Source organism: Diplotaxodon limnothrissa, linkage group LG5 (assembly GCF_057381915.1).
Source record: "Diplotaxodon limnothrissa isolate DT_005_m linkage group LG5, D_limnothrissa_male_GT1.1, whole genome shotgun sequence".
Taxonomy (NCBI): Eukaryota; Metazoa; Chordata; class Actinopteri; order Cichliformes; family Cichlidae; genus Diplotaxodon; species Diplotaxodon limnothrissa.
Window position 1 is genome coordinate 41,492,222 of NC_140600.1, and position 10,000 is coordinate 41,502,221.

The 10,000-nt window shown below is 49.8% G+C and overlaps 1 protein-coding gene across 1 annotated transcript in view; it reads left to right on the forward strand.

Moving 5' to 3' along the window:
• The window catches only part of grm7 (glutamate metabotropic receptor 7), a 168,379-nt gene that overhangs the window by 135,107 nt on the left and 23,272 nt on the right, over positions 1–10,000 (forward strand). The window lies entirely within an intron of this gene.

Genomic DNA, 10,000 nt, shown 5'->3' on the forward strand with positions numbered 1-10,000 from the left:
GCTCATGTTGGTCACGTTTCTGTTCTTTGAAGGTGAAACCGTCTCTAAGTGAACACAACCATTACAAACAAAATCAAGTTAAAAATGGAACAGGGCCAAAAATGAGTGAATAACCAGAAAGCTGAATGTGACCCGTGATGGGAGGAGCTGGTCGGGTGGATGTTCGAGTGGAGGAAACCTCAGCAGCCGGCAGGACAGCAGTAGAAGCTCCGACACACGTTTAAATGTCAGCGTGATCATCAGGAGCTCAGAGTCTGCTGCCCATCAGCGAGGAGGAGGAGGAGGCCTGCGAGGGATTCCTCTCCCACAGATCAGCCTCAGCAGCCAGCAGGACCTGTGCTCCCTGCTGAGACATGAAAGACCGAGCTCAGAGTCACCGCCGCCGGTCCTGCCGCCGCCACCGGCTCCAGGTCACCTTCTTCATGTGGAGACGTTTCCTCGGAGACGCCTTTGCTGCTCATAGAAATCTGACTTTTCTGATCCGCAGACTCTGAAGGGCGAAGACAGAGCAGCAAATATCAGCATGAAACATAAATACATGCTTTCACGTGAAGTTCATGTGTGTACGATAGAATAGAATAGAATAGAAAATGCTTCAATGGGGAAATTGACGTGCTCAGCAGTGACAGGCTCATGGAGCGTGCAGTCACACGAGGACACGTGCACTTATTCAAATACTTGTGCTGTTACCATGGTAACCTCCAACATTAAAAGCCCCTCCCTGTGCTGTGGAGGTCCCCTGGGTGACCCCTGACCCCCTGCAGTACCTGCGCTGTCTGGAGGATCCGAGGTCACGTTGCCGGTGTCTCCTCCCACTGCTCCATGACATCAGAGCGCTGAGCTGCAGCTGATCAGAGAGGCGTCTCCAACCTGGCTGTACTGTGAGGAGTGTCTGCAGCTCCTCCTGGACCTCACTCCTCCTGGACCTCCTGGACCTCGCTCCTCCTGGACCTCGCTCCTCCTGGACCTCACTCCTCCTGGACCTCCTGGACCTCGCTCCTCCTGGACCTTGCTGTCCTCACACTGAAGTGGTCACTAAGGAGGGTCTCGGTGAAACGCAGCACCACTTCCTGTTTAAACCCCCAGATGTGGCTGCAGGTGACCAAACTCCTTCAGTGTCTCACACACACAGCTATGAGGAAGACCTCCTTCCCCTCCTCCTCCTCCTCCCCTTCGGTCGACATGTGTTGGTATCCTGAATGCACAAAGCATCGCTCAGCATGCAGAATCAATTTGGCCCTCTGAGGAGCCCGGGCCAATACACGAGCCGTTTACTGGCGGCTAGAAGAAATTACAAGTGATAAATTGAATTAATCTCAATTGAGGCTGGGAATGGGATGAAACGGGGTCTGTGGCCTGGAGAGGATTAACAGCAGATGTCAGGAGGGAGGAGGGGAGGCGGGAGGAGACGAACAAGGGGAGAAATATTGTCTGTGTCCTGTGGTGTCCTTCCTTTTAATGATTTTAAAAAGCTAATCTTTCCCTCTGTGGGACTCTGAAACAGTGTCAGGACCCGCATTAAACTGTCCACTGCAGCTGCAGCTGACAGAGCGCAGGTGAGCACACCTGTTAGCAGGAGGGAGGGGTCACCTGCATCCTGGTGACAGCCTCAGCAGGTTTACAGAGCTATGATTTTTATCAGGGCGCCTTTAAAAAGTCTCAAATATGAGGCCTCACAGCCAGGTTTTGTTGTCCTGCACAACCATGTCAACCAGCAGTCCAAGCAGACACTCCCACAACTCCCTGCTCCAGCCAATCACACCTTGCCAGTCCAGACGTCTCCGCAGAGTCACCGGAGGCTTCCAGGTCAGAAGCTGAGCCTCAGTGCTGTTTGCTGGGCCCCGCCCACGTCTGGTTTTTGAAATGAAACCTTGATGCTTGGCTCTGCCTTCATCAGAGCAGAGCGGCACGCCGCCACCTGCGAACGCCGCAGCCTCGAGCTGACAGGCTCTCTTTTAAACTGGACACTGTGGTTAAACTGGTGTTGATCGAGGCTGTGTGCTGGAGTGATGCGCTCAGCGCCGAGGACGTTTACACTCTCTGAGTTTTCCTCTGCAGCTCCTTTGGACAGTCTTGTGAATATTTCGCAGTAATAAAAGCAGCACACGTGTGACACGATGTCTGTTTCTAAACCCCTTCAAAGATAAAGGACACAGCGGCTCTTCAGTTTGTGTCTCAAACGCAGCTAAAAGGAAGATAATTATTCAAATTCCCTGTTTGTTTTTTCCATCTGCAGCTTTTCTTTGAAGCAGGGTCAGACGTGTGTTTGTTCGGCACCGGCATCAAAGAACAAAGGACCTCAATCTCTCACCTGTGGAGGGAAAACGCCGCCCGCTCTCAGCTGATGTACACAGAGCTTTTATTCTGTGCTTTAGAATAATCCCGAGTCGCAGCGGGTCATCGCACACGGCAACGTTTCGCACCGCAGTGATGTTGGAGCGCCGAGCGCTGCTGTGAAGTGCACCTCGCACGGTGCCCGTGGGAGCCTGATAAAGGCTTAAGTGAGCTGAAGGTGCTTTCCTCGCGGCTTTAAATCAGGTTTAATCCTCGTGCTGTTCACACACGCCTGTTATCGCTTCGTTAAAGAAAACTTTTAAACTCGTGCTGCAGATTCGTCAACGTTTCTCCGAGCTGCTGCTGACGTAGTCGGCTCGTGTCGAAGAGATTTCATTTTCATTTCGGTATTTCTTTGTTAATCGGTACCAGATGGAATCAGAGACCATGTTTCACTGGAAATCCTGAATTCCTGTTTGTCAGCTGTTTGTCAGCTGCCGCTCCACCTTCATCATCATCACCGTCGATCACCTGGCAGCAGCTCCGTGATAGGCTGCTTTACGCAGACACACTGCTGACTCATCAGAGCATTTCAGATGCGCTGAAGCTGGTGACTCCGCCCTCTCTGTGTGTAAAAACCCTACAGTCACTCACAGACAAACATGTTCGCAGGTTCAGGAAGTGCTATAGAAACCAGCAGCTTGTGTCGGCCTGTAAACCTGTTGGCTGTGGGGACTGACTCGCTGCTGCCCCTGCTGGACATTTGTGTGATTACCAATGAACATCTGCTCGCATTGTTTGCGGCGGCTGTGACTTCTCTGAGCAGTTTTACATGATACGCTGAATCATAATCAGCCCTCTGGATCATTTTTCAGTTTTCCGGGTGAATAATTAACGGAGGCGGGACTGATTTCAGTCAGCAAACTGAGCGCGCTCGCAGAACGTGGCGTGTGGCTGCTGTGTGTTTGTCACATGAAGGATGAATGGCGCCGGCATGCCTGTGATCTTGTCTCTGATGAGTTTCCTGTTCTTTGGTCCTTTCCGTTGGTTTCTGTCACTCGAGCACGCCGCTCATCCGCTAACCGCAAACGTTCAGCTGCACTCGGCCTCACCGGGACCCGGGGGACTTATTTCCTCCTTCATTCAATTAATCAGTTTAATCATGATCCACAGTGACTGAGTTAATGACTGCGGCTCACAATAATGGAAGGAAAGCAGACGGCGTTTGTGAGAGGCGGCCTGCTGCCGAGGCTGACTCAGCCGAGAGATGCTGCAGTTTAATGGAGGCCGTTGGTCAGGAGGGACAGGATGACTACAGTGAGTGTGGAGAGTCACATGCTCTGCGTGATGGCTGTCCTCTGTCAGCTGAAGGGAGGAGCAAAGAAAGGAGGGGGAGGGGCATGGGATTATAATTACAGACAGGAAACCACAGGAAGCAAATACACCTCCAGGAATCTGTGAAGGGAAGTGAAGAAGAAGCACCCAGTGCATCATGGGAATCCTCAGCAGCCTACGTCTATTGCAGCATAACTAAGGGAGGATTCAGGGTCACCTGGTCCAGCCCTAACTATATGCTTTAGCAAAAAGGAAAGTTTGAAGCCTAATCTTGAAAGTAGAGATAGTGTCTGTCTCCTGAATCCAAACTGGAAGCTGGTTCCACAGAAGAGGGGCCTGAAAACTGAAGGCTCTGCCTCCCATTCTACTTTTAAATACTCTAGGAACAACAAGTAGGCCTGCAGAGCGAGAGCCAAGTTGGTCCTGTTAAACCGTTTGGTCCTCTGGAGACATCAAACAGTGACGTTCGATGGACTTTGGGTGAGGCTTGTTTCTCTCAGTGTCACTTTAGCCCAGCGAAGCTGTTTCCATGGTTATGGGAGTTCCTGTGCTCTGTGGCGTGGAGAAGGCTCGCTGCGTCCCTCTGCTCTGCTCTGATACCACAGATGGATTCTGCTCGCTTTATCCTGCATATCCATTTAAAGAGACTGCAGCACAACATGAAGGAGACGCGAAGAGTTCAGTGAGCTTCCTCACGCTCCGGAGTCGGTTTGATGCTGAATGTCGAGGCGGAGGAAATTAGCCTCGGGAGGCGTTTCATGACTGCTCGTTACTAATATTAGGGGGGACGCGAGCCCCTCGTCTCCCGCGGTGCTTGTGTGCTTCACCAGGAACGAAGATGAAAAGAAGGCAGGAAGAGGGAGACATGTGAGAACAGGGAGGCGGGGCAGACGAGCCCTCTGCGTGCGGGCAGATGGAGGAAAGCGAGACATGTTTGTGAAGCGGTTACTGCTGGGCGACCGGCCGACAGCATCCAACACGCAGTCAGGAGGCGAGGGGGCGGGGGGGGCAATGAAGAATCGAGGCCAAAAAAAAGGTATCCATGGCAACGGTGCGGAGAGCCCGTCACTGCGTCCCTGGTACAGTGAGACTGGAAGCTCCCCCCCCCAGAGAGTGTTGATGTGTTATTGGCTCTTCCAGGCGAAAAGACGCTGCTGTGACTAACAGCGAGCAGAAAGAGGCGCTTCCCCTGCACCGCTCACCTGACCCACACTGACCCGCGGCCTACAACGGAATCACAGCGCCGGCTTATCGACGAGGAGTGTGACAGCAGGCGTGGGAGCAAAGGTCTGCCCGACAGTGATAAGAATAACAGCGAGGGAGGCGCAGGGAGTGTTCATGGACCTCCTCGGTTTCTTTTTCCATTTTACACCCAGTGAACATTTACTCGCTCGCCTTTTGTCTCCTTGCAAATCTGACCTTTAGTTTCATTTAAAGCAGAAACCTGCAGGCCGGCCTCCGACAGGAACCAGACGAAGCAAAGCTTCATGACGCCGTCTGCCAGCAGCACATTATCGGTCAGGATCAGCCTCGTCAGCGCTTAACCATGAGCGGAGCATCTAGCCCTCCCCGAACCCCACAGAGCACAAGTTCTCCTGCAGAGCTCAGCTTCACGTAAAGTTTCAGTAAAGCGGCGTGATGGACAGGCGTGGACACAGGTGCATTTGTAGGTGTTTCCTCTAAAAAGTGCAAAGGTTGAGGAGGAGAGTATATAAATGTGCAGCAGAATGCCAAAAACCCACGTCAGGACTCATTTGTGTCTGACGAGGTCCTTTCACAGAGGAGGCTTTCATAACAGCCTTACTCCTTCAGTCTGTTTCTAGTTGCACTGTCATGAACTTTGACCTTTAACCTGCTGACTGAGGCCTGTAGAGTCTCAGATGGAGCTCTTGGCACCGTCTGACTTGGGGGCGATTTGCTGGGACGTCTGGGACGTTTCTGCTCAGCGACGGTCAGCGTTCAGGTCGGCACGGACGCGGGCGGTAATTGCATCCTTTTGCAGAAACAGTGCGCCGGCTGATGATGCCGACGGCCCAGAGTCAGATTCTGGCTCCGAACCAGCCGCCTCTCTTTCCTGAAACGTGTTAAAGCTTCGCTTCCTCTCTGTCGTATTTGTCAGACGGCGTGTAGAATAATCACACCCCCACAGGTCTGCTGATTTGTGACCCAGATTGGGCTCATGTGCTCAGAGAGTCATAAATAATCGATTTTATCCTGCTGGACCCCAGAGCAGATGGATTTTACGTGGACATTCGGTCTCACCCTTATTTTTCCAGGTGTGTGAAAGGACACATTACTGGTTTGGGTCGGCGGGATCTAAGGATGCTGGGTAGGATAATTGGGACCTGGGTGACTCGGGTTGTTGGTCGAGTTGGTGGAGCGCTCCTGAGCGCCGTGATGCAGAGAGCTGCAGGAAGCGTAATGAACAGCGTTGTTTCTGCTGTAACCTTTACAGCGAACACAGTTGTCCTCATTTTATTTCCTGTGTTGGACGAAGCTGTCGGCGTGCCGGCTGAGTTCAGGACCCGGAGACTTAATCAGCTGCTGAGGCTGTGTGTGTGGGGGGGGGGGCTCTTTCCACCAGCTGTGACACCTCTTCAAAGCTCGGGGTGAATTATTGAACACGCCTCGGCGGCGGGCAGCCCTCCTGACCGCTGCGAAGGCCAGAAGACAGATGGCGTTTTCATTTAAATGATTGACCTGCCGCCGCTCGTGGCGTTTTGCATCCCATCCCGTCTGGATTTGTGTTATTAGTGAGGCTGTGAGTCACTCTCTCATGGCGTGCGGAGGAGCTCGTTTCTTATGTGACGAGTAGGATTTGAACGCCATCCGTGCATTAAACGTGGCGGCGGATTCACCTGCCTGTGAGCTGATGGCGAGGAGGAGCAGCGGGGATTTGTGTCAGTCGGTCATGTAATTCTGATGATGCTTGGCGTGCAGTGAAAAGGTTGGATGGGACGTGGGAGTGATGGATGGATGTGTGGAAGCAAATGCTGATGAATGTAATCAGAATTTCATAATAGGGAAAATGAATTAGGAGACAGGAGCTGTGTGGGAGAGATGCGTTTCCTTCCCTTCAGAGCTGGACCGCCGCCTGTTTTCGAGGGGGGGGGGATTAGAGGCTGGCTCTGAACTGTCAGCTTGGACAGAGACGAGCCAGGCTGTTAGCCCCACGCGGCCTTCCATCCCCGGCTATTCCAGGTTATCCACTCGGCTGTTTGGTGGCGGGCGGGGAGCCGGGGCAATCTGGATCATGGTGGGCGGCGATAACATCCGCTATTGATTCTGGACTTTCTTTCCCGGTGCCGCCGGAACCAAAGGCTCATTGAGATCGGCCTCTGCAGATAATCTGTCTGAGGACGTCCTTAGCGCTCTGTAATGGATCAGCTCTGGGTCACAGCAGCTTTTCAAATCCCTCCAAGTCCTTTTAGATCAGACGGCGAGCAGCTATCTGCCAAATTCATCAGCACACAATAACAAACACACAGCATCCGTCAGAGCTCAGCTCCTTCCAGGGTCTGGGCAGCGTTTCAGGGAGGGCTTGGAGCTCATTTCCACAAGCGCATCACTTCACACAACAGCGCACTGAACAATACTCAGAATCCTGCGCTGGCACATCGGATCGGACGCGTTCTAAAGAGGCGTTTTAAACCTGAAAGAGCGAAAACAGCATTACAATCATCCCTTCATGCATTAAGTTTCATTTAAGTCACATCAAACAGGCACAGCTGAAATTCAGACTCACTCAGCAACTGTTCTTTATAATTTATTAATAATAATAAGCACATGCAGCTGTACAGCACATACATGTGTATGATTCCCTCAAAGCACAGGCAGACGAAAGTAGTTTTTCCATCACTGGTTTATTTGAAGACGTCTCTCCAAAGCCACTGTGAAAACTACACAGCATTAACAAAATAAAACTCAGCCTAAGACACTAAAAATAAAACGGTACAACAAAACACGATAAATGAATAAATTCCCCGTTGGCTGCATGCTGCAAGAAGTGATTAGTCACCGTTCCTCAGGGGTTTCCTTATCCGGTCGTTCAGTCTGACATCACTAGCTGTGTCTGGGCCTAAACTCCGCTGCAGGTCCATATATCAAACGATCACTATGGCATTACTGAGAGTTGAAAAACTGTCTAAAGTCTTTCATCTTTAATAAAATGATCAGCGTTCTGCTCTACCAGGTGTAACAATTGAGTTTAACATCCAGGCATCCATGAAAACGGAATTTATGACATTTAACGGAGTTAGAAGTTAGCAGGGAGTTAGCTCGCTAGCTTCTATCTAAATACAATATAGCATGTCCTGACTGCGGGGTTTTGGAAACAAATTAAAACGTACAGCTCTGTTATCACTTCCAGCATAAATGAAGACAGAAAACTAAACAGCAGTGACGTTTGTAGGGTTACTGAAGTTGGGCTAGCTGCTATATAATGATGTGCTACGTGACCGCTAGCGACACAGCTATGTTAGCATAATATAAACAAGCTAACTTTTTTCCACTCGACAAAAGTTAACGTGAGTGTTCTCGGTGGTCAGGAACAAATGTAATCGCATGGCAGGATGCTGTAAAAGGACCAAACTTCAGCCAGGAGAACAACTGAGATAATCCATCCACAATACGACGTTAGTCATTCATATACTGCTGCATGGGCTGGGCTGTAGTTACATCCTAAGGTTTTAAAAACTGAGCTTAAATAAATGATTAGTGGTAATAAAAGCCGAGGGAGGTCAACAGTGATCACTGACTGTTTTAGGAGCTTTGTTATAGAACGTGTATGTGTGAGGAGGAGGTGTGGCCGTCATTAATAAATGTTTCCTGTGCAGTCGCAGAGGTCAGAGCAGGAAAACACATTTTAGTTTTTTAAAAGATCAGCGACGTATTTTGTGTCTTTGTGTTTTTATCTGATCCACAAAGTCGTCCTGAGCAGTGACACACCTGCTGCTGGCTCAGTGTCTGTGTGAGATGTTCGATTCCCAACCAGTCGTGCCTTTGCTGCTCACCCGTTTGTGATCTGACACGATGGACACACGGACCCTAAACACAAGAAACCCTCACGCTGATACTGTGACTGATACAAATACTGTGTAATTACAGTTATGGAGCAGCTGTTTTTATACTTACAAGATAGTACTGACCCCCAAATATTGTGGGATTATACCTTCAACCAAGATCCTTTCCTAAATGTAATGTGACAAAACCAGAGCACAGAGGTTCAAACAGAGCATGGTCCAGACTGCAGGCTGATAAACCTGCTCCTGCAACCCCTAAGACAGGTTTCAGGTCTCTAACACTGGCAGGTTATGTCTTGGTGGACAATAATGTCAGCGCATCAAAGCAACAACACAAAAAAACACATTGATGATGAGAGTGGGTTGAAAGACCTATAGCGCCATCGGTAGAAACCAGCAGATCCAGTGAGCCGCTGCGAGCAGTGGTCAAGATATAAAACCCAAATGTAGACATGTAACACCAGAGACACTGACTGTTACTGAAAGCCTGTGAGCGATGGGTTGTTGGTGTCTTTCTCTGGATGTGGTGCCTTTTTTTGTTGTTGTTTTTTGCAGCGCATTGTGTTCTGCGTCCTGATTGGCTGTAGACCATTGTCACTCACTCTCGTGCCGTGTCCAGTGCAGAACGCGTTCAGCTTGTCAAATTTACTTAAATCTTCGATGCTAGCAGTGTGACTCTGAAGTGCTGCATGTTTGTAAGTTTTCTCCCAACAAACACCAATGTCGATGAAACGTTTGCTCCGTCAAAGTCTCCTGCGGCAGGAAGATGCTAACCATCGCACAAAGATTTGGACAAAAGGCAGGTAGAAGTTACCGTATTTTCCGGCTTATAAGGCACATTAAGCGAAACAAAACAGTCAGATAAGTCAAACTTTACTCAGCTCATTCTTCGTGCTTCCTCCACTTCCACTGATTCATTAGTGATTCATTAATGTTGAATTCTCTGGCAGCGGCTCTATTCCATGTTCTGGACCTGAAAACAGGGTTTGATCTTTGGTTTCATCCTATAATACTGGACTTTCTACGAAGGTTTGAACTTTGACAGTTTAAACAAGAGAGAAAAGTGTGAAAATGTTCATGCCTGTCTGAGAAAAGTGTATAAAGTGTGTAGTGAGGGGTTTTCAAAACATCCATAATAATTGTAAAAAATAAAGCTGCTACTTCGTGGATTTCACCTATTGTGGGTTTAGAACGAGGGAACACTGTAGTACTCTAAGCCACAGGCGTCGAACTCCAGGTCCTGCAGGTTTTAGATGTCCTTGATCCAACACAGCTGATTTAAATGGATAAATGACCTCATCAACACGTCTTGAAGTTCTCCAGAGGCCTGGTAATGAACTAATCATGTGATTCAGGTGTGTTGACCCAGG